Genomic DNA, 24,195 nt, shown 5'->3' on the forward strand with positions numbered 1-24,195 from the left:
GCCGATATGGCAAGGGGGGGGGATCAGCGCTGCCTAGTGTAGTGACACCCGTCTTGACCTTCGGTAAAGAAATCAACGGCTGCCCCTTGGGCTAAGCGCTCAAACGATTTTTTCATCAAGTTTTGCAGAAAGTTTGTTCACGTTGCTGCCAAAATGAGTAGCAAGAAGCTCATTTGTGTTATAGGTTTTGCTGTTGCTATGGTGGTTATAGCGATAACAGCCTGGTTTGCAGAAAAGATGCCTCCAGTACAAAAATATTTGTTTGCCACTACTTCTGTTCCGCCTGAGCATTTTCATTTCACTCTTCCATACCATGAGCAGAAGCACTGACAATCTTACTTGAATAACACTTTCATCCAAATGTTGCATCATACGCACAATGCTACGAATATTACTAACTGCTGGGTGTGCGGAATGTTACCAGCCCACCAAAAGAAAGGAGGAACGCCTTTTATTCCTCTTCCCTTCTCTCACAATGGTTCTTGTTAGGCTTGGTATGCGCTTTTGTTCACTTTAAAAAGGCCATCAGTATGTGGGATTAACTTTCGTCTCAATAAAGTTTGTTATCAGGATAAAGATGGTTACCCCCAAGCGAAAGGAACTACATGGGAATGGGAAGAATATCGACCAGACAACGTATCCTCACCGTATATTTTCACCAAGACAAGAACAACAAATACAAATTAACTTTTTGTAATCTCTGTTACTAAAGCCAAAGCAGATTTATGTATTAAAAATGTGGGAACAATTCCAGTTGGGTAAAGTGAATGTACTACTGTTCTAACTATTGATGGCACAAATAACAGTACATTTTTGGCTTCACGTAATTCCTATTTTGTTTGTGGTAATAAAGGTTATCACCGGCTTCCAATGGGATGGTCAGGGGTATGTTATATATCGTTTTTATTGCCCCCTGTATTTGTAGCACCTGAAATGTATAATAAGAATTTTGTATTATTTCATGATCTAGCTGTAAATAGAGTCAAGAGAACAATAAGTACAGATGAAGTGGATCAAACTGATACTTATTTGCAACAATATGTCGATTTTAATCCCAGGTCTGTTTTCTTTTGTGGGTGCTGCCTTGAATAGTAGGAAAGTAAGACGACTAACTCGTGTTGTAGAGGCTCTTGCTAATCAGACAGCTATGGCACTAGGAAATATTACAGAAGAGCTTCGGATTACTGGAATTGTAACGCTCCAGAATAGAATGGTCCTAGATGTAATATTGGCTAATCGAGGTGGTGCATGTCGCATCATCGGAAGTAGTTGTTGCATTTATATTCCGGATGATTCGCCTTTGGTATATAATGCAATCTCTAAATTACAAAATTGCTGCAGAAATTCACCCGGAAACTGGTACATGGACATTTTCGGGTTGGATATGGACATTGATTACCACTTGGGGTTGGAAATTACTGACTATTCTATGTGCAACAATTGCTATATTCTTGATTCTCTGTATATGCTTACAATGTGGTCCGACACTTTGTTCTGCTTGTATTACTGCCTGTATCCCTTCCAAAAAAATTATTGCTGAGACAAAAGCCCAGCGAATGATGAATCAGGAAATAGCCGAAATAATATTAATAGATATATGCAATGTATATCCAGAATATTTAGGATAAGGGATTAGCTTCAGCTAAATGCTAAAAGGGTCATCTCTAGTAAATTGGCAGCGATTAGGTTAGCATTCGCTGAAGCTAAGCAAGTTTTCATTGTTATGTTGCCCGTTTTCAGAGGCCACTTTGTATTTCTATCCTCCATTTTGTATGCCTTACATTGCCTTGTGCTCGCCATATGCTTTGTCCTACCTCTCTGCTAGCTGCTAGCATATTTTGCCTAGTGACAAGCTATATTTAGCTCATGTTCGAAATACACGTATGCTCAATCAAGCCACATCTGATTCTGATAAAACACTATCGAGAGATGTTTACCCCGAACTGGTCAAACCGTTAACTCCTCCCACATGTTGAATGTGCACTGAAAATGCCCTTATATGTACATGAAATCGTTCTGTGTTTGTACCGCCTATTCTTCGAGCCCCTGCGTGGGTATAAAAGGACCATGTGCCTTCTGTTTGGGGTGATACTTCATGCATTGCCGAAGGGTATTGTTTGAGTGTACCACCACCCCATGGGGTCTTAATAAACTTGTCTTTTCTATTCCAGTTTTCGTGCCAACTTCTATTCTGAGGTATTGAGAGTTATTAGCGGCGTAACTAGGCCTACTGAAAACCAATACCACACTCTGCAGGCTTAATAGCACAAAATGGTCCATCACTGTGGCGTCACAGAAACGAGGATCCTCAGTGCGCGAAAACACATGACCCTTGGGGAAAAGAACACGATCTGTTGCTGCAGGACGACTGGTTGGCATGTCTGGACCTCAAGGATGCATACCTGTCTGTCCCCATCTCCCCCCCAACCTCCACTACAGGTTTTCCAATTCAAGTGGAGGTAGCAGGTCTCCGAGTTGCGACACTCCTGTTTGGCCTGTCATCAACACCCTGGTGCTTTACCAAGCTCTTCAAGCTTGTGGTGGAACATCTACAAACCCTGGGCATCAGGCTGATTATCTACTTGGACAACATCCTGTTGATGGATCAGTCTTGAGGCCGTCTGATAGCTCATCTGAATACCAGCATATCTCTGCTTCAAAGTTTAGGGTTCACCATCAACCAGCAGAAATCGGACATGGTCCCGCAGCAGAGCATGCTATTCTTGGCTTACAGATCAACTCCAGGGCTGTGACCCTGAATCTACTGGAGCACAAAATCACCAAGATCAAGAAGGAACTGAGGAAGGTTTTCCAATGGGACAGAATATCTCTACATCAGCTAGCCAGGATTGTTGGTTTGTTATCATCATCGATAAAGGCCATCTTTCCGGGGTCGCTGCACTACAGAACATTTGAGAGACGAAAGGCATCCCATCTCCGGAGGTGACTCAATTACTCCGAGCTGGTGGCTCTGCCACAGGAAACCAGGCTGGAGCTCCAGTGGAAGATCGACCACATGGAAGCATGGAACGGTCGTGCAATCTTTGACTCACAACCGGACATAGTGATGGAGCCAATGCCAGTCGCCTGAGTTGGAGCACCAGGTGTGGATCGATCTCCATGGGATGTAGATGGGCAGAGGAGGAACTCAATCTCCATATACACTGCCTAGAGCTACTGGTGGGCTCTTTTGCCATTCGGTCCCTTACGAGGGACAGAGTTTCATGCTGTGTGCTCCTTAGGATGGACAACACGACAGCGGTGCAGTAAATCAACCAACTGAGTGGTGCCCGATCCAGAGCCCTAGTGGAGCTGGACAAAGACGTCTGGCACTACTGCCTCCACCGTCCACCTCTGTGACAGCAGAATACCTACACAGGGCCCAGAACCACGTAGCGGACTGGAATCCCAGGCACTTCTGAATTGCCAGCGACTGGAGACTCAACCCAAAGGTTTTCCAGGCACTGACGGCACTTTGAGGACCTTACCAGGTGGACCTATTTTCTTCCAGATAGAATGCTTAGCTACTCCGATACTTCAGCTGGAGACCGGACCTGAGGGAGGAAGCGGTAGACACCTTCCTTCAGGATTGGTCATCGGTTCTGGCCTACGCCTTTCCTCCCTTCCTCTTTATCCAAGGGTGGCAGCGAAGGCCCGGCGCCAAAAGGCCTCGATCATACAGGTCACTCCGATATGGCGATCAAAGGCCTGGTTCCCCTCTCTCCTGGAGCTGGTCTGGGCCACCCCGGTATGACTTCCATCGTACGAACAGGTCCTGGTGGACCATCGAGGCCAAGCACACACCCTGGTTCTCCAGGGCCATCTTCACCTCATGGCATGGAGGATTTCAGGCGACGCTGGCAGGACATCGGACTTTCGCAGGAGGCTGAATTCCTTATCCAGCAGACTTGGGCCCAATGGACCATCAAGAGGTATAGATCAGCCTGAAGGAGATGGTTACGTTGGTGTGTGGAGAGACACCTAGATCCCGTGGGTACCAGCGTTACAGATATAGTGAACTTCTTGGCGGAACTTTTTTAGAAAGGATTGGCCTATTGCACCATCAACTCCTTCAGATCGGCTATTTCAGCGGGTCATACATGGGTGGGTAACGTTCCTGTGGGGGAGCATCCCTGGGTGAGTAAAATACTCAAAGGCATCAGGATTCCCCATCCCCCTGAACCTCGCTACAAGGGTCTTAGGGACATCAATCTTGTCCTACGCCTATTGGCATCTTGGCAGGATAATCAGTACCTGTCCAGGAAGGTAATATCAGCAAAGCTGGCAATGTTGCTCTGCCTCATCTTGTGCAAGAGATCTTCAGACGTGAGAAAAGAGGGCATTAAATCTATCTGCCAGAATTTTTACCCCTAAAGGAGTTACATTCAACATCTCAAGGAGAACGAAGACGAGTACCGGGTCGGTATCCTATGCAGCTTTTCCTGAGTCTCCAAAATTGTGTGTGGTCTGATGCCTAAAGGCCTATGAGGATATAACATTGGAGGTACGTCCTCCAGGGGAACAGCAACTTCTAATTGCCATTAACAAACCCTTCAAGGCCGTGTCATCCCCGACCATTGCCAAGTGGGTGAGATGGATCATGGCATAGGCGGACATCAATACTAGTGAGTTTGGAGCACATTCGACTAGAGGGGCTATGGCTTCCAAGGCTGGGCAGACTGGAAGATATTATGAATGCGGCAGATTGGTCATCTGATTCCACTTTCAAAAAGTTATATTTCAAACCAATCCATGACGCAGCCAATCTGGTGGTAAGAAAGCTTTGAAAATGTTAATCCTCGCCTCCGGTCCTGACAGAATAAAACATTTCCTAGTTAACATGAAGGAAAGTTTCAATTCTATTAAGGACGAGGAGGCGAGGATTATCCCCCCTGGCATACTCTTCTGATGCCTCCCTCCCTAGGAGGACTTATGATATAACATTCATGGAGTCTACAGATAACAGAACAGGATCATGTGATGGTCAGGGAGTAATGAATTTATGGTCAGAGAGTAATGAATTTAGAATGCTGCGATAGAAGAATTCCATCCATCGCAACATTAAAAAAAGAAGCGAAATTGTTCTATATGGATACATTTCTACAATAAGTCCTGGCAGCAGTACCTATGGATATAATCTCTCCATGTTTGCTTCCAGTCATACGCCAGCATCTCACTTCACACACGAGAGGGTATATCTGTAACACATATGGTGGTGTGATTTAATGCGCTTCTGATATATTTGTTATACGCTTCCCTGAAGTGTACTGTTGTAAAGAGTTTGTATTCTGCAACTTATGGTTCTTAATGGTTCTAATGTTGAAACACCTCTGTAAAGCGCTCTGATAACCCTCGCAGGGTCATGTTCGCGCTATAGAAAACACAAAATAAATAAATAAATAAATAAATGTCTCTACTGTGGTTTCTTGTTCTGCTTGATAAAATTGTATTGACGTTGTTTGGCAACTGATTCCTGTATGGTACTTCAATGCCTAATTGTCAGGATCGCTGATCACTCTGTACCTGAGGCCAGATTAGTGTGTTCCCTAATGAGCTCCTGTTGGCCAAAAAGAAGGAGAAACCCTACTTGGGCCGATCTGTGGCGAGCACGGAATTCCAAAATGGCTGCCGCGGACCTGGCAAGTAGCGGTCAAGTGTTTGGCAACACACCGGAGAGATTGAGGTGACGCACGCGCTCCTTAGCGAGTGCGCATTTCCCTAAAGCCCCAACCGAGAAAGTACCTGTTTCCCTTAGCTCGTAGTTGAAAAGAAGTTCTTAACTCATAAAAGTCCGAATTTTGATAGAATACCTTAGTGACAGCGCTCGACTATTGTGGGTGAGAAGAGCCATTGAATCCAAGAGGAGAAAGTCTTCAGTTGCTTCATTTCGTCGAGTTGTGTCTCGCCTGGTAAAAGGTCCTCTCCTCAGCTGCGGCAGCATTTCCTGAAGAAAGGGGACAATATCGAGAAAGAAGAAAAGACACGTTTAAGCCAAGTTAGAAGAGATAAGTTAATTAGGAAGACTGTGAATGAGAACAGACTTTGAGCATATTTTCCTTTTGGTACTTACCTTGCTTATTGGAATAATCCTTCAGCGATATTGTTGAAACTCGCTTCTAGACATATCTGAGGAACGAAAAAGAATTGGTTGTTACACTATTATAGTTTAGAAGAAATGGGATACAGAAAAAGAAGAAAATAAAGTCAGTTAAATTCAGAACTCAAATAAAAAGAACTCTTGGTGGAATAAATAGAAGACTTCAATCTAACACAAAACTGGTAGGTTAACAATGATTTAGAAATAAACAGTAAATAGGTAAAAAGCATAGAGTGTGACCAAGCTATCAAATCGTTTGCAGATGTAGCATGCCAGTCCTTGAGAGATATCAAGAATACATCAGAAAAGAGAAGAGGGGCAGATTACAAGAGGACAAGCGGTAGGTTATCAATGAAAAAAGGTTAATAGAAAAGAGACAGTGTAGAGTAGACGGAGAGCTAAATAATATTGCTGTGTGTTGGTTTCCTCAGGTATCTTCAGCAAGTTGGTCACTCCGTTGATTGACAGAAGAGCCAGACAAAAAACCCGAAGGTCCAGAACCAGTCTCTTCTTTGTTCTTTATTATTTCATCCATTCCCCCTTCTCCCTTTGGGGTTAATTAGAGTCATGATTTAATGCTGGCTCTGAGAAATCCTGGAGAGGGAGTTGGGAGCTAGCATCTTCTGTTCCCGTGCAAGTAATTGAAGACGGCAGTTGGTAAGCCAGTTTAAGCTCTGACAGAGTGAAGTGGCCATGTTTTGAAACTTGCACCTGAACAGAATGGCTGAGGGAATAAACTTGCAGACTCTAGGAGCAGTGTTAGAAGCAATACAGAAGCAATTGGTAGCAGTTAGAGAAGATAATCAAAGTTTAAGACAGGAGGTCATAAATTCCTGAAAAGAAACAGCAGAGATAGCTCATAGAGTGAGACAACCATTCACCGCAGACTGAGAGGGCTGAACCCTCTCTCAAAATAACTTCTATTTTCCCTGACGCACAATCCAAAGTAGCCTTCGTCTTGTCATATTTGAGTGGAGACGCAGCGTCATGGTCTATGCCCTTGGTATCGCGGGATGATCCTCTATTGCAGAATTATGACGAATTTAAAAAAGAATTCCTATGAATATTTGATAGGCTGAGGATCTCTTAAGCAGTGGATAATGAGTTGTTAGAGTTAAAACAAGGAAATAGAGATCTAGTGGCATACCTGGCCCAGTTCAACAAGTTAATAATGGGAACAGATTGGCCGGAGAGTAAAAGGACAGCCATTTTTTATCGAGGCCTGAGAGACGAATTAAAAGACGGATTAGCGCAAATTCCGAACCGCCCTACAGAAATTTCAGCCCTTATTGATCTAGTTTTGGAACTAGATTTCCGTCAAGGAGAAAGAAGGGGAGAAAGAAAACGAGAGTTTAGAAATATAATTCCCCGGTTTGGTAGAGCAAAATCTGAAGCAGGAAAAGTTACGGAAGGATCATCAAGTCCAGGACCAATGCAAATAGGAACCATTAGGGGCCCACTCTCTAAAGAAGAGAAAGATAAGAGACGAGCCAGCAATTTATGCATGTATTGTGGTTCAGGTGGACACTTTGTGCGAAATTGTCCAAAGAAGCCCAAAGGTTCATTTAAGACGAAGGAAAACTCGCAGCACCACCCGTAGAGGGAGTTGGACCAGTGGATGCGAGCCAAGAATCAACTCCAAATGAACACCAAGTGGCAAATGCTCTGCAATCATCTTCACCACATCTGATATTATCAATAATGATAAAAGTTCGACAAGTTACCATGACGGGAGTGGCAGAAATGGTGGACTCCGGAGCCACTGGAAATTTTTGCGACTTGAAATTTGCGGCTAAAGTGGGGTTGAGAGCAATTCCCAAAGCTAAGAGCGAGCCAATCAGAGCAGTTGACAGGACAAATCTCTCTTCAGGACCCATTGTGAGTCACACTGAACTGATACAGATGATTGGAGAAGATGGGCATAAGGAACAAATTCGTTTTAACCTAATTGATGCCCACCAGTTTCAGTTAATACCAGTGCTCCCTTGGCTTACCGAGCACAACCCCGCCATCAATTGGAGTGCCAGAACGATCAAAATGAATTCGACATATTGTAAAGGAAATTGTTTTGGAGAAAAGGAAGGAACAAATATAGAGACCCCTGCGCATTCATTATGTTCGGCAGAAGCTTCGGTATGTGTGATCAACTCACAACAGATACCACGCAAATATCAGGAATTTGAAAACGTGTTCAATGAACAAGAAGCTGAACAACTGCCACCACATCGTGTCTACGATTGTAAGATAGATTTTGAACCAGGCTCCAATATGCCTTGCAGTCGAGTGTACGCTTTGAATGAACAAGAGCATCACCATTTGAAAGAGTACATTGACAAATATCTGGCTAACGGTTTTATTCGACCTTCCCAATCACCAGTATCCTCGCCTTTGTTTTTTGTGCCTAAAAAAGAAGAAGGAGAATTGCGAACGTGTATCGACTATCGCGCAATCAACAGAATCACAAAGAAAAATCGGTATCCGCTTCCTTTCATTTCGGTCTTGTTAGATCAGGTGAAAGGAGCGCAAGTTTATACGAAGCTGGACTTGAGAGGAGCCTATCATTTGATCCGAATAGGAGAAGGCAACAAGTGGAAGACGGCTTTTAGAACTCGATTTGGATTATTCGAATATCATGTTATGCCCTTTGGGCTATGCAAAGCTCCAGCAGCCTTCCAACATTTTATCAATGATGTTCTTAGTGAATTAATTGATCAATGCGCTATTGTATATATCGACAATATATTGCTCTATTCAGCAAACACCAATGAACACCAAGAACAAGTCCGAAGAATTCTACAGAAACTTCAAAAGAATAGACTATTTGTCAAACTGGAAAAATGCGCCTTTAACGTCTCCCAAGTGGAATTTTTGGGTTTTGTGATTTCACCGACTGGAATCAACATGGATAAGCGGATGATTCAAGCTGTCCTTGAGTGGAAATCTCCAACAAGTTTCAAGTAGGTACAAGCGTTCATCGGCTTTGCAAATTTCTATTGGAGATTCATCAGTGAATTCTCACGAAGGATACTCCCACTCACTCGTCTACTGAAGAAGGGAGTGCATTTTGAATGGACGGAAGAAGCAGAGGCAGCTTTTAAGGCTCTAAAGAGAGAATTCACCACGGCACCCATTCTACTTCACGAGGATCCAACAGAACCTTTTTATGTAGAGACAGATGCTTCTGATCTGGCAGTTGGAGGAGTGTTGTCCCAAAGAAGCAAGGAGACTGGTCAATTACACCCAGTGGCCTAAAGGTCTAGAAAATTTACACCTGCAGAGATAAATTACACTATTACAGAAAAAGCGCTTCTGGCAATTAAAGACACCTTCAAGGAATGGAGACATTACCTTATGGGAGCTCACCATGTAGTTACCGTCTTTACCGATCACCGCAGTTTAAAATTTTTGAAGTCAGCCAGAACTCTAACACCTCGACAACTTCGTTGGTCATTGTATTTTGCTGATTATGATTTCACGATAACCTACAGACCTGGAGCTCAAAATGGAAAGGCGGACGCCTTATCACGAATGGGAACTGGGGAAGAAAAGAATCTGGTGAAAACTCAAGCAATTATTCCTGACTCTAAAATAATTTGTGCAACCGCAACCTTGAATATGAAAGAACAGGTTATCCAAGCCTTAAGCCCAGACGCTAAGCAAGAATGGGTCCAATAAGAAGAAGGAAGGGAAATTATCAATAATCTGCCCTATAATGAAGGGGCATTGTATTTGCCAACACAGGAATTGCAAAATCAAGCACTACATGAATGCCATGATGAGCCTTTGGCCGGACACAAGGGAGAATCCAAGACTGCTGATTTAGTGAAGAGAAAATATTGGTGGCCACAAATGAATAAAGACATTGAGAAATATGTTAAGACATGTGAGATTTGCACTCAGGGAAAATCAGAACAGCAAGCCCCTAAGGGATTGTTGCAACCAATACCCACTCCTCCCTTCGCATGGCACACTATCACTTTGGATTTAATACCTGTTTTACCATCTTGCCAGACAGTAAACACAGTCTTAGTTGTGGTAGATGCATTTTTCACAGATGACACATTTTGTAGTCTTAAAGGGTATTCCTACAGCAAAACAATTAGCTAATCATTTCAGTACACAAATAGTGAAATTGCACTGAATACCCAAGGTTATTATTTCTGACCGGGGAGCACAGTTTCTATCCCATTTCTGAAGAGCCTTTGTGAAGGGGTTGGGAATTGAGGCACGTTATTCCACTAGTTTCCATCCCAAAACTGATGGTCAGACCGAAAGGGTGGACCAGGAGTTAGAACAGTACCTTAGGTTATTTTCGTTAAAAAAGACAGGGAATGGCCAGACTACTTGTGGGCAGCAGAGTTCGGCCACAATAATGCAAAACATGTATCAACAGGATATTCTCCGTTTTATTTGAATTATGGAAGACATCTAAATTCCACGGTTCAAGAAACTGAGATTTCGGTCCCAGCAGTAAAGGATTTAGTATCTCACCTGAGCTTAGTTCATAAAACCGCATCTAGGAACCTAGAGCTGGCCAAGGAAAGATATAAAACTTATGCTGACAGTAAAAGAAAGGAACCTCCTCCCTTGGAGGTAGGAAATGAAGTTTGGTTGAATACAAAAAATCTCAGACTAAAAGGCAATCGTAAATTTCAACCTAGATTCATACGTCCCTACCCATTTGAAGAATAGGTAAATCCAGTAACATATATACTGAAACTGCCAACAAAATTAAAGATATATGCAGTGTTTCACGTTTCCCTGTTAAAAAAGGCATCTCCAGGTTTAAGGAAAGAGCTACCTCCGAAACCCATTCAATTGGAAACTGGATTGGAGTTCGAAGTGAAAGATATCTTAGACTCCAAGATAGTGAAGGGGAAACTGTATTATCTAATTGATTGGAAAGGCTATGGTCCAGAGGAGTGTAGTGGGTGCTTGAGTGGGATGTTCATGCTCCCAAATGGTAAGACTTTTTCATCAGCGATTCCCTACCAAGCCAAGAGTTGGAGGACCTCCTTTGATGGGGGTACTGCCAGGATCGCTGATCACTCTGTACCTGAGGCCAGATTAGTGTGTTCCCTAATGAGCTCCTGTTGGACAAAAAGAAGGAGAAACCCTACTTGGGCCGATCTGTGGCAAGCACGGAATTCCAAAATGGCTGCCGCGGACCTGGCAAGTAGCGGTCAAGTGTTTGGCAACACACCGGGGAGAGATTCAGGTGACGCGCGTGCTCCTTAGCGAGTGGCACTTCACTAAAGCCCCAACTGAGAAAGTACCTGTTTCCCCTAGCTCGTAGTTGAAAAGAAGTTCTTAACTCGTAAAAGCACGAATTTTGGTAGAATACCTTAGTGACAGCGCTTGACTATTGTGGGTGAGAAGAGCCGGTGAATTCAAGAGGAGAAAGTCTTCAGTTGCTTCATTTCATCGAGTCATGTCTTGCCTGGTAAAATGTCCTCTCCTCAACTGCCGCGACAGTTCCTGAAGAAAGGGGATACTATCGAGAAAGAAGAAAAGACACGTTTAAGCTAAGTTACAAGAGATAAGTTAATTAGGAAGACTGTGAATGAGAACAGACTGAGTATATTTTCCTTTTGGTACTTACCTTGCTTATTGGAATAATCCTTCAGCGATATTGTTGAAACTCGCTTCTAGACATATCTGAGGAATGAAAAAGAATTGGTTGTTACACTATTATAGTTTAGAAGAAATGGATTGAAGAAAAAGAAGAAAATAAAGTCAGTTAAATTAAGAACTCAAATAAAAAGAACTCTTAGTGGAATACATAGAAGACTTCAATTTAACATAAAACTGGTAGGTTAACAATAATTTAGAAATAAACAGTAAATAGGTAAAAAGCATAGAGTGTGACCAAGCTATCAAATCTTTTGCAGATGCAGCATACCAGTCCTTGAGAGATATCAAGAATACATCAGAAAAGAGAAGAGGGGCAGGTTACAAGAGGACAAGGGGTAGGTTATCAATGAAAAAAGGTTAACAGAAAAGGGACAGTGTAGAGTAGACGGAGAGCTAAATAATATTGTTGTGTGTTAGTTTCTTCAGGTATCTTCAGCAAGTTGGTCACTCCGTTGATTGACAGAAGAGCCAGACAAAAAACTCGAAGGTCCAGAACCAGTCTCTTCTTTGTTCTTTATTATTTTATCCATTCCCCCTTCCCCGTTTGGGGTTAATTAGAGTCATGATTTAATGCTGGCTCTGAGAAATCCTGGAGAGGGAGTTGGGAGCTAGCATCTTCTGTTCCCGTGCAAGTAATTGAAGACGGCATTTGGTAAGCCAGTTTAAGCTCTGACACTAATGTGAAGTTAGGATTTTCCTGGAGCTCATTGATGTTCATTCCAGGTCCAATTTTATGTTTGGTGTACAACTCTTTATTTACTGAATGTTGGATACAATGGTAAGGACCGTTTAAGGGAAAGGCTTTAACATTTTACCCATATCATCTTAGGTTCGGAGTCTAAAATGGAATATGGTCCAACTGGCTTAACTTCTTTCAGTGAAGAAGAGGAAAGACTATGACATCACCTATAATATATGGACTATCGGACTGTTATGTGATTGGACTGTTGGTTGCTATGGTTACCCCTAGTGTTCATAGGAGTTGTAGTTCAAGGATGTTTTTTTTAACTTCGACTTTGGTAGAAGTAACATTCGAAGTACATCATCTGCTTGATCACAAAGTTATCTTCACATAGTAGTAGTACAGAACAGCCAAGCCAACACTTGTTTCACGAAATTAATTCTCTTTTTCAGGGCTATTGATAAGAAAACAAACCACTTATTAGCACCCAAAAGATGCAAAGTACTTTTTTTAGAAAAACATGTAGTCAACTGAGCTTCCAACTTACAAGAAAACATGTGTCATAGATACATCGCCTGTGATATTTCACATCTGTGGTAACCACATTTTATACGAGTCTTAACATAGGAAAAAAGAATAAGAGTAACATAAGAACTAGTATAGTCAAAAAACAAAAAGAACAAACAAGGAATGTTACAATTTAAGTTACATTCTAGGTACATTCTTTTCTAAAGAAATTGGAGCAAGCGTATATGATAACACTTGGTATCTCTCAGTGTAAAAAAAACAGTAAAAACCGCATAAAAACAGTATAAAATCGAATGAAATTGTTGCACTCTTTGTTATTACAGTCTAGTGTTCTTATTGAGTATAGAACCGGATGATCCCTAGGGCATGCCTGGGTCTATTCCATATCATCAACAGAGGTAAATATAATCTAAAATATATAGTCCTAAGTATATAAAAATAATTCAGAATTGTAGTTCCACCATGCTAATATTCTTCTCAAATCTTGACAAAAGGATCCCAGATTCATCCTGGCAATATGTATTGTATAATATAAACTTCCAATATCTATATAAAATTTAAATAGGACATGATAATATTCAGCAGTGGCACTCTGTAGGTATAAATGGCAAGCGGAGATCCAAATGCAATATTTAACTGAGAAAAATCTAACAGAAACATCTCATCAGTATTGATCCACAACGCCGGTACTCCAGAGTTAAACAAAGCACCCCATTTAGAACAAAGGCAACCGCAAACAAACGTTCGTCAAAGCGTGAAACCCTATTGCACCAGGATCAAAAATAGTATAATTACAAAAGGCCCAAATGTTTGCAAAATTCAAGAAAGCCAAACAGGAAAGCTAAGGCAGAAGTACTTAGTCTAAATCTAAATGTAGCCACTCAGAAACACGCCTAGAGTGAATCCCACCACAGCAGCTACAAAGCACAGCCCCACAATACACTTACCAGGAAAAATGGCTATAGCCTCACATCGCTATGAACACCAGCCAGTTACTGAGTTTAACCTCAAAAAGACCCCTATTTATAGTCCCAGGTAGTCTCAATTGGTCTAACCGTTCAGTACTAACTGCCAATTAAATTTGAATTTCAAAATGCTCATGGCGAAGAGCACCAGATCGTCTGTTTCACCATGCCAAACAGAAAAGATCTCAACAACGAAAAAAGTACAGATAAATGGAAATGTACCTGATGTACAAAAGACTGAGATATAAAGGAAATATATTAAGAAAATATGTCTCAAAACCTGGTCACATCTAATCCAAATATGACGGTAAATTCAAGTGAGCTATCCCAGCTCGCCCTTGGTAACTATGATTCTAGAAGATAAAGTAGTTAGACACATAGCGCACCGAACGGAAAATGGGATAAGAAACTGAAAAAGAATTGCATTCGGTACATCAAGAAGGTAACTCCTTCTGGAGAAAAAAATCCGTCCTACCACATCTAATGCATGGACGTCCGACACCCTTTTACAAGATATGAGACACAATAGCATAGTCAGGTTGGCCGATAATTGTTAACGGGACATATTTATTGTCTCGCCAAGATTCTAAAAATCTCAGGAACACAGACATATCCCGTAAAACAGTATATTTGGGAAGAGGAGGCCGAGCCATGCAGATGCCTCTTAAAAGCATACACACAATGACCCGCAGAAATAGCAGAACAAAAGTTGTTAACCCTTCTGTACGCCATACCTGCCAAAGCTAGGGATGACAAGAAGTTTACTACCAGACAGAAATCTGCTCCAAAGGGATTGGTTCCCCGTTAATGGCACCAGCCACACCAACGCTTCCAAGTGGAAGAGTATCACTTTTGAGTGTTGGAGGACCAGGCCTGACTGATGAAGTCAATAGCCTCTTGCGAAAGTCCCGGGACACTCCATCTGTCCCTGAAACCCTCCAAGCTACTAGAGAGAGGTGTAGTGACAAGATCAGCAGATGAGGGTAACCCCCCAGATCCAGAGGAGATTCCTACAAAACAGAATCAGAATCAGACAAGCACAGGTCAGTTCCAGGAGAACCGGAAACCAAGCCGGCGCTCTCCAAAAAGGTGTCACTAGCACCAGTTCTGCTTGCTGAAGGCGCAGATGAGCCAGCACCCCGGGGATCATTAAGAATGGGGGAAAGGCATAGCATAGGTTGGGAGTACAGTCCTGAAGAAAAGTATCCGTGGCTTGGGCTTCCGGATCTGGATGCCAACTGAAGAAGGTTGGAAGATGGCGATTGAGTTGGGATGCAAAAAGGTCTATCAAACAAGGACCCCGCCACCGACTTCACAACAGTTGCTGAAGTCGCGAAGATACTGGGACTGCCAATCTGCAATGGTATTTCTCTGGCCCAGAAGGTATTTCACCACCACAGAGATCTGATGCTGAAGGCAAAAATGCCAGAAATCTTTCTCAATCTCCGTCAGAATGTGGGATTTATTCCAACCCAGTTTGTTCACATAGCGGACAGCAGAATAATTGTCCATGCGAAGCAGTATGCAACGATCCAACCTCTCAGGCGAAAGACTGCGAATTGCTAAGGATCCCACCAGGAGCTCAGAACAATCGAGGTGGAGGGACAGTCCCTCCTGAGATCAACGACCTCCAATGCAGATCAGACTGCATTGCGCTACTCAACCCCAACAGCAGGCATCGGATTCAAGCACAATTTCGGCGTTGAGCCAAATATCGCCCTGCCTTTTCATGCCTCCATGTGTTCCAACCACTATGACATCTCCGACCTTGCCTCCTCCGACAGGAGAATCTGTTCGGCATAGGTGAGGCCTTTCTGGAGATGTTGGATCGTGAGTCTCTGAAGTGCACAATAATGCAGGGGACTGGGGAAGATGGCTTGTATCGATGATGCTTACAAACCCACTACTTGAGCAATCAGCCTCAAGGATACAGTCCCCTTGCTCAGAATCGATTTCAACTCCTTCTTGATGTTCTTGACTTTTTGGGGCACAAGAAACAGTTGGCAAAGGAGAGAATCTACCTGAAATCCCAGAAACTCTATGCGTCGATGCAAGGTTATGACCAATTTATGAGAAGCCCACTCCTGGAATAGGGAGATTGTCCATTCCAGATGAGTGAGAACTAGCTGAGGGCATTGCACCATGAGGATGATGTTGTCTACATAAATATTCAGATGCACCCCTCTTGGTCTCAGGGATTCTACTACCAGCCGAAGGAGCTTTGTAAAACACCAAGGGGCGGAGGAGAGACCAAAGGGGAGAACCTTGTACTCATAACAAGCGCCCTGCCAAAGGAAAGCGTCTGTGGGTCGGAAAGATGGGGACGGAAAGGTATGGGTCCTTCAAATCTAGGCGAACCATACAATCCCATTCCTGGAGAATCTTCCGTAAAAGATGGGTGCCCTCCATCTTAAAGTGGCAGTACACAACCAAGCCATTGAAGTCCCTGAGATTCAGTACCAGGCAAGAGATTCCACCTTTCATTTCCACCAAGAAAATGCAGCTGAGAAACCCGTGTAGGGTTTAGGGATTGAAACTACTATGGCCCCTTTTTGAAAAAGGGTGTGAACGTCAGAGGAGAAAAAATCTTGCTCTGGATGGGAAAAATACATCACCGGAGGTGGGGAGGTCTTCATGAGGAAACTGTACAGGTCTAGCTTGCAACCCAGAACTGTCTTCAGAACCCAGACTGCATATAATATGTCACTTCCTGTGGAGGAAGCCAGGCTGTGGATTTTGGGTGGCTAATATTCTAGGGCTCAAAAGTAAGCAGCTTAGGCTGCGGGCGTGGTCAATATGCTGCTCTTTACATTGGTGCTTATAGGGCCCAAGAGCATCCTCATGTTCTGAGCTCTGGTGAGAGGAAGAGCTGGAATCATCCTCCTGGAAAAGATTGGGTGCTGGGACTTCAGAAGAGGCACTAAAATCCTGATCTGTGGCCAGAGTGCTAGCCAGTCTAGCAAAATCTGCAGCGTTGGAGCCCTTAGGGGTCCTCTTACTGGTCTTGGTACACAAAGGAGGAGTCAGAAGTCAACCCTGTTGTTCTGCGTAGCCACAGAGATGTCGCTTTACAGACTCAATGGTCCGTACCAGGGCTCTGTTGAAGGAGTGCTGCACCCCCGCATCCAATGCGTTCACCAGCTCTTGTTCCAGGGACCCAGTGGGCCCCTCATAGAAGTCATCTTCTTCATAGTACTCTGCCATAGTGAGGGTTTCTGCCCTGCGGAGGTATAAGTGTCCCCGGAGGATCAGACCAAAGACTAAGAAATGTTAGCCAGGAACAATCAAGTCCCAAGCAGGCGCAATAAAGGGGGAGTCAAATCTAACCCCAAGTTAGGCCAGGCAAATTAAGTATTTAAAATATCCAGTAAACAGTGGAGATAGCGCCTGCACAATGCTCTATGCAAAACCTCTGGCAATTTTTGAACCCTGTGCTTTACCTAGGCCACAGGGTGTCAGTTGGGAGCAAGTCACGAGGGCCTGGGACTGAGATTTTTTTATACGCATCTTCGCGCGTTCAATCCAAGCCTCTAAATATCGGAGGCAACAAAAATGGCCACTGTGTACGTGCGAAGCCACCCAATTTTGAAAAATAAAGAGAGGACCGCACGTCAGGCAGACGTGTGTCTTGGCTCCCATCTCCCACTCCACAGAAACCAAACAGCGGACTCCACGTCGGGAGGCAGAGCGCTCCCAAACAATTTTAATGCAAAGTAAGCAACGAGGCAGGACCACAAACGGGCATAACTAAATGAAAGCAGTAAATACTGACAAAATATTTAAGCAAACAATGGAAAAATACAGGCTTGGAGTGCTACAACAAAAAACTAGCAAAACTAGCAATGCAGCATATCTGTCAAAATAACAGTTAATAAAAACCATTACACAGAAAGTATAAGGAGCAGGAGGAGTGCTCTTAACTGGCTGCAAAGCAGCAAAGAAAGAGGATGCTCCTTCGCTGTTTATGGGTTATATAGGGCACTGTCTCAATAGTTAGTCATGTGACAGTAGGGTCTCATGGGAAATGTAGTATTTTTAAAAAGTTTATTTTGATTGGCTGCTGTTTAAAAAGTAGTAAAAGAAAGAGATACATAATCGGAGCCCCGGTCCTGACAGAATTAGAGAGCTACTGGCATTGATAATGTCTTTTAGCTATATGTTGTGGAGTAGATGCATGTGGTGTGGAGTGGTTTTATGTGGGTTGGAGTGGAATTGTTTGTTGCAAAATTGTGCTGCATGAAATCAAATATTTTTTAGTTAAAGCGTCTAGAATTTTCATTCTATTAAGGACTCGGAGGTGAGGATTATGCTTTCTCTTTCTTTTCTGTTTATTGACATTTTTTACAGCAGCCAATTAAATTTAACATTTAAATGAAAAACTACATTTCCCTATAAGCCCCTGTAGGAGGCTGGCTCAGTATATGGTGCTCACTTATGTAAGTGTAGCACCCTGCACTAATTCAGAAAACCCTAATGGTCATTTTAGTGGTTTTAGACAACCATAGAAAGCTAAGTGGTAGCTGTGGAGAGCAGCCTTCGGGCTTAGTCCAGAAAAAGTGTAAAGCAGCTTGATTTACCAGTACTTAATATTATGGTATAGGTTAAAGACAGTGCAGTTATAAAAAATATGTATTTATTATTAACACTCACTAACCCAATGTATTATTTCCGACCCGGAGATATAAACACCATACGGACAATACTTTTGCCAATAGAATACGTAAATAGCACAGAATACACCGTGGTCTGCCGGGGGGGGGCTGAACCACATACTAAAATAGTGGAATGCGAACCACGACTTAAGTCAAGAGTGGAACCAGAAGACGTAGAAGAGTCGGGGACCCAAGGAACCACCCAAGGTGAGTATCTAGGAACCCCACGGAGGTCGTGTGAAATGTGGGAACACGACCGCGTACTCAATTCAAGTCAATGGGTAAGTCACAGTTGCAATTTTAAAGAAGAAAGACCGTTCTGGGCTCCCACGAACTTCGGAGTCCGTGGGAGCACAGGATCAGGAGACTGGTCAGCTTCATTGAAGTGCAGATGCAGGGGAGTGACTCCTTCACTCCAAGGGAGATGTCTTCGGTGTCTTGAATGTCCACAGGTCCTGTGAAGAACCTGTATGGAGCACAGGCACAGACATTACAGCAGACTTGTAGGACGACAAGACCAGGAGCAGCAGGAGTCTTCCCAGTTATAGTCTTGGTTCCCATTACGAAGTCGAGCAAAGTCCAGAATGCCCAGACGGTCGTAGTAGAAGTGGTATTGGATTAGAATCTTGTCCCATGGTAAATCTAGGGACCCACCCACAGGTAAACCCTTGAGTACTCTCAGGAAAGGGTTGGGAAGATTCAGGTTGTCCCTCCTAGAGGAGGGGCGGGACAGAGGGGAGGATACGCCCATGTCCTTTGTATAGTTTCGTGACCGAGCGAGAGCCAACGGTTCACTTAATTGGTTTGAACTGGAGTATGCAAGGAGGGCACCAAATGTGCCCATCAAGCAGTCTCAGTGACGCTGGCAAGTACCCCCACCCTGCCCCAATACACTAAGCCCTGTCTGGGAGGTGGTCAAACCTCTCTGTGACAGGAAACCTAATGTCCTGCCTTCCCCCGCTCGAGCTTGGCTCAGCAACAGGAGAGCAGAATCGTGTATCTGGTCGGAAGCAGCCGCAGTTTGCTGTCTGGTTCTAGACGACTGGTACCAGGAGCACTGAGGGCCTGCCGGAGAAGCTTTACAGTGTGGTATGATTCCAACATGTTTGACACCAAACATGACACGGTTCATTGCAGCCAATCTTTAGAGATGGTCATCGCGTAATGACGCATGGTCACTCTATGTATCGTGATGGCTGATGCACTTACAACCTGGGAGAATGGACTCCGAAGGTTGCAGGGGTGTCCTGCTCATGCAGGGGCACCCGAGCATGTAGAACTGGGCACCCTGCGTTCAGGATTGAAAGGTCTGCCTTAGGGGTGACATAGTTTTTATATGCAGTGATCTCAGATATAAGGAAACTTATATATGTTGTAAGTGGTGGTAGCACCAGCTTACACAGGCTTCAATGGCAGATCTGAAGACACAATTTGAGTGGTCCCTCGCGGGTGGCACAATAAATGCTTCAGCCCATGGGAGACCCCTGGTGTACCTTTGCCCTGGGTACCTTAGTACCATATACTAGGGACTTGCAAGAGTATCCCAGTAGCAAATCTGGAGTTTACCTAAGAACTCACCATGTCCAATGTACGGAAAAAGCACAGAGACTGGGCTCATGGTTAGCAGGATCCCTGTCAGACTACTTAGTAAAACATAATGACACTAGCAAAAAGTGGGGTGGCCATGAAAGCAGATCCTACTTTCCTCCCCCACCCCCTGAAACGTAAGGAGATAAGACTAACCTTACCCAGTTGAGCTTTCATTTTCTAAGTGGAAATATTTGGAGAGTCCATCTGTGTTGGCATGGTTACTCCCAAGCATTTGTTCCACTGAAAAGTCTATTCCCTTTAGGGAAATGGACCACCTCAAAAGTGTGGAGTGGTGTGGCTCACTGGTTAGAGGCGGCAGACCCGGAAGCAGAGGACGGCCCGGGACCAGGGTTCAATTCCCGACACGGCAGAGTCGTGGACCAGGGTCAGTGGACTCGATAATTCTCGCCTCGGTGCCTCCTCTAACCAGGGATCACACTCGGCAACTCTGGGCATTAGCTTGCCTCATCTCCACAACGGCCCCCCACATAGGCCAAGGATGCCTGGTTTCACCTTGGAGATACCCAGTAGGGACCATCTCACAGGGAAAGCCAGGACGGGTTCCCCAGCGATCTACAGCGCGGAGATACCCCATGTGGGGTGATTCATGCACTTTACAAGACACCATTACATTACATTATATTACAAAAGTGTAGGGGTTTCTCCCTTCATTTGTTTAAGCCATAAGAGGGGCTTATGGTCTGTCTGAACGAGGAAGTGAGAACCAAACAGGTATGGCCTCAACTTCTTCAGGGCCCAGACCACAGCAAAAGCCTCCCTATCTATGGCTGACCAATATTTCTCCCTGGGGGCCAACCTTCTGCTTATAAAATCTACTGGTTGGTCCTGGCCCTCTGAATTTAGCTGTGACACAACAGCTCCTACCCCTATCACATATGCATCTCTCTCGACAATGAAGGTTTTAGAATAGTCAGGACTTTGCAGAATGGGAGCAGTGCACATGGCCTGTATCAGGTCATCAAATTACTTTTGACAGCTAACTGTCCACTGAACTTTCTTAATTGAATTGAATTGAATTGATGATTTGTAAAGCGCGTTGGCTACCCAGGGGCGTCCCAGCGCTATAGAAAAGAGTGAGTTGGGCTGGAGAGGCTGGAGTAAGAGAAGCTGAGTGAAAAGTTAGATTGGAATTTTGCTGAAGAGCCAAGTTTTTAATAGTTTACGGAAGGTGAGAAGGTTAGGTTCTGATCTGATAGGGAGGGGAAGGGAGTTCCAGATCCTAGCCAGGTTGTAAGAAAGCGAGCGGCCTCCACATCTGGCCTTCCTAATGCGTGGTACTGAGGCGAGGTGGGAGGTTGTAGACCTGAGTGGGCGGGAGGGTAGATAGGCTTTCATCAGGGGGGAGTTAATAGAGGGGCCTGTACCCCAGTAGGATCGGTGTGCGATGCACATGCTCTTAAATTCAATTCTGGATCTCACCGGGAGCCAGTGAAGATCCTTCAGTCTGGCTCTGACTGAAGTTCGGCGGGGGATATCCAGGAGGATTCTTGCCGCACAGTTTTGAATGACCTGGAGTCTGTTAAGTGTAGATTGTGGGGCCCCCAGATATAGGGCGTTTCCACAATCGAGACGGGAGAGGATCAGGCCTTGAACCATAATCCGTCTTGAATGGAACGGAAGGAGGGGGAGGATTTTGCGGAGAAGTCTCATCAGCCCGAAGCAGGTGGCAGCAAGCTTGGTGGCTTGGTAGTTGAAGGTTAGAGTGTGGTCGAGCCAGATGCCTAAGCTCTTGATTTGCTCCTTGGGTTGCGGGGGGCTTCCTAAGCAGAGAGGCCAGATGGGATTGATGGATTTCGAGATGTTATTTCCAAGGAGCATTATCTCTGTTTTGTCCCCGTTAAGTTTGAGACAAGAGCTAGACATCCAAGCAGCGACGGCTTCAAGGCAGATATGTAATCTGTGATGAGAGTTCAGGGGGGGGTCCAGTGCTACCACTAGCTGCGTGTCGTCCGCGTAGGTGACAATTTTCACCCCGAATGGGCGGACGACATCAGCTAGGGGGCGTAGGTAGACATTAAAAAGGGTAGGGCTCAGGGAGGAGCCCTGAGGCACTCCACAAGTGAGGGGTTTACTGGCTGAGGTGAAGTCCCTTTCAAAGACCTGGAAGGATCTATCCGTAAGGAAAGACCTCAGCCAAATGAGTGCTGTGCCTGACACTCCTATTTTGTTAAGCTGGTGAAGTAGGATGTTATGATTGACAGTGTCGAAGGCGGCACTTAGGTCGAGTAGGACGATGGCTGTGGACCCGCCATCGTCCAAGATCCTCCGTGCCTCCTCCGTCACTGCAATAAGTGCAGTCTCCGTACCATGACGGGGCCTGAAGCCGGTCTGAGAGAGGTCTAGTATGTTGTTGGCTTCCAGGAAGTCAGTGAGAATGATGTTTACATGCTTCTCGAGAAGTTTGCTAAGCCATGGCAGAAGGGATATAGGTCTATAGTTAGCGGGGTTGGATTGATCCAGATTGGGCTTTTTTAATAGAGCTCTAACCATTGCCCTTTTCCATGGAGGTGGAACAGTACCAGTCTGGAGGGATGAGTTGAGCAGGTCTTGTATGGTGGGCGAGATGAGATGGGTTATCTGGGTGAGAGCGCTGGGAGGAGCTGGGTCGATGGGTGATCCAGATTTAATCTGGCTCATGAGTTTTTCCAGTTTGGTAAGTTCTAGTGGGGGAAAGCTATTGAGAACGCAGGAGGGAGCCGTCATGTGGTCTATGTTAGGCATTCTTTTTAGAAGTTAAGGCATTCGAAGTGGTCACTATGGATCCATACCCTTTAACAAACCTCCTGTAGTACCCAGCCAGGCCTAAGAAAGCTCTGACCTGAGTCTGGGTAGTGGGAGCAACTCGGTCCATTATGGTCTGGATTTTGCTCTCCAATGGCTGAACTTGGCCTCCATCTAACAGGTGACCCAAGTATACAACCTTGCTCTGCCCTATCTCGCACTTGGTGGCCGTGACGGTGAGGCCTGCTTTGCAGGGCCTCCGGAACATTCCTGAGGTGGTGACGTGTAGTTCAAATAAACCTATATAGGATTTGCATGTTTAGACAACTTACAGTGCAGGCTTGGTGTCCAAACTGATTCCAGACACCCCCACAGAGTATGTCAGCCTGTATACCAGCGAGCTCACAGTGCCACTAGAAACCCCTCTTACCAAGGAGCGAACAGTTCTTGGCAACTATCACACATGACAACTCTGTCCCATCAGGGATCGTGGAAACAATGCTACTTTCCGTTCAGTCACTCGTGCTCACTTTGTCTCAGAGAGAGATGGACAGAATAAACGTTGGGGACGTTTTTCAATAAGTATTTATTGAACCAGCGTCATTCTAGTGTAAAATGGGTGTGCTGAAACAATTATTAGACAGGTATAGATGATTATAAGCACTAATACAGTAAAAGGATGGTAGATTTCTACCATAGTGCTAAAACAATGAATACAGGCAGGTATACAAATACATGACAGTAATAAAAGCGTACTTCTACGATGCATCCCTAACTTGAAGTCTACTCCTGCAACGGACCCATCAACAGGATTCTGAGAGAGGAGATCAGGGAGAGGGTCACTCTCTTCCTCCTGTCCCTCATCAGTGGCCATGAGTAAGCTCATGTAGCCCTGTCCGCAAATGGTTTTCGGCGGTTCACATGAAGTATCCTGTGGGGACGTCTTGGAATGCCTAGGTCCACCAGGTAGGTGACCTCACCTTTCTTTTCAAGGATTGTGTGGGGGTCACTCCATTATTCTTGGAGAGCTGCTGAGGCCACAGGCTCCAACACCCACACTTTCCGGCCTAGCTTGTAAACAGTCAGGAGAGCCTTTTGGTCATGCCAGGCTTTCTGAAGCTCCTGGGTGGCTTCAAGGTTTTTACTGGTCATATTCATGTACTCAGCCATATATGAACGCAAGTCAAGGACATAGTCCACAATATCCTGTTTAGGAGGTTTGAGAGGTAACTCCCAGCCCTCCTTAACTAGACACAATGGACCTCTAACTAGATGTCCAAACAGAAGTTTGAATGGGCTGTAGCC

The sequence above is a fragment of the Lissotriton helveticus genome, chromosome 12 (genome assembly GCF_964261635.1).
Source record: "Lissotriton helveticus chromosome 12, aLisHel1.1, whole genome shotgun sequence".
Taxonomy (NCBI): domain Eukaryota; kingdom Metazoa; phylum Chordata; class Amphibia; order Caudata; family Salamandridae; genus Lissotriton; species Lissotriton helveticus.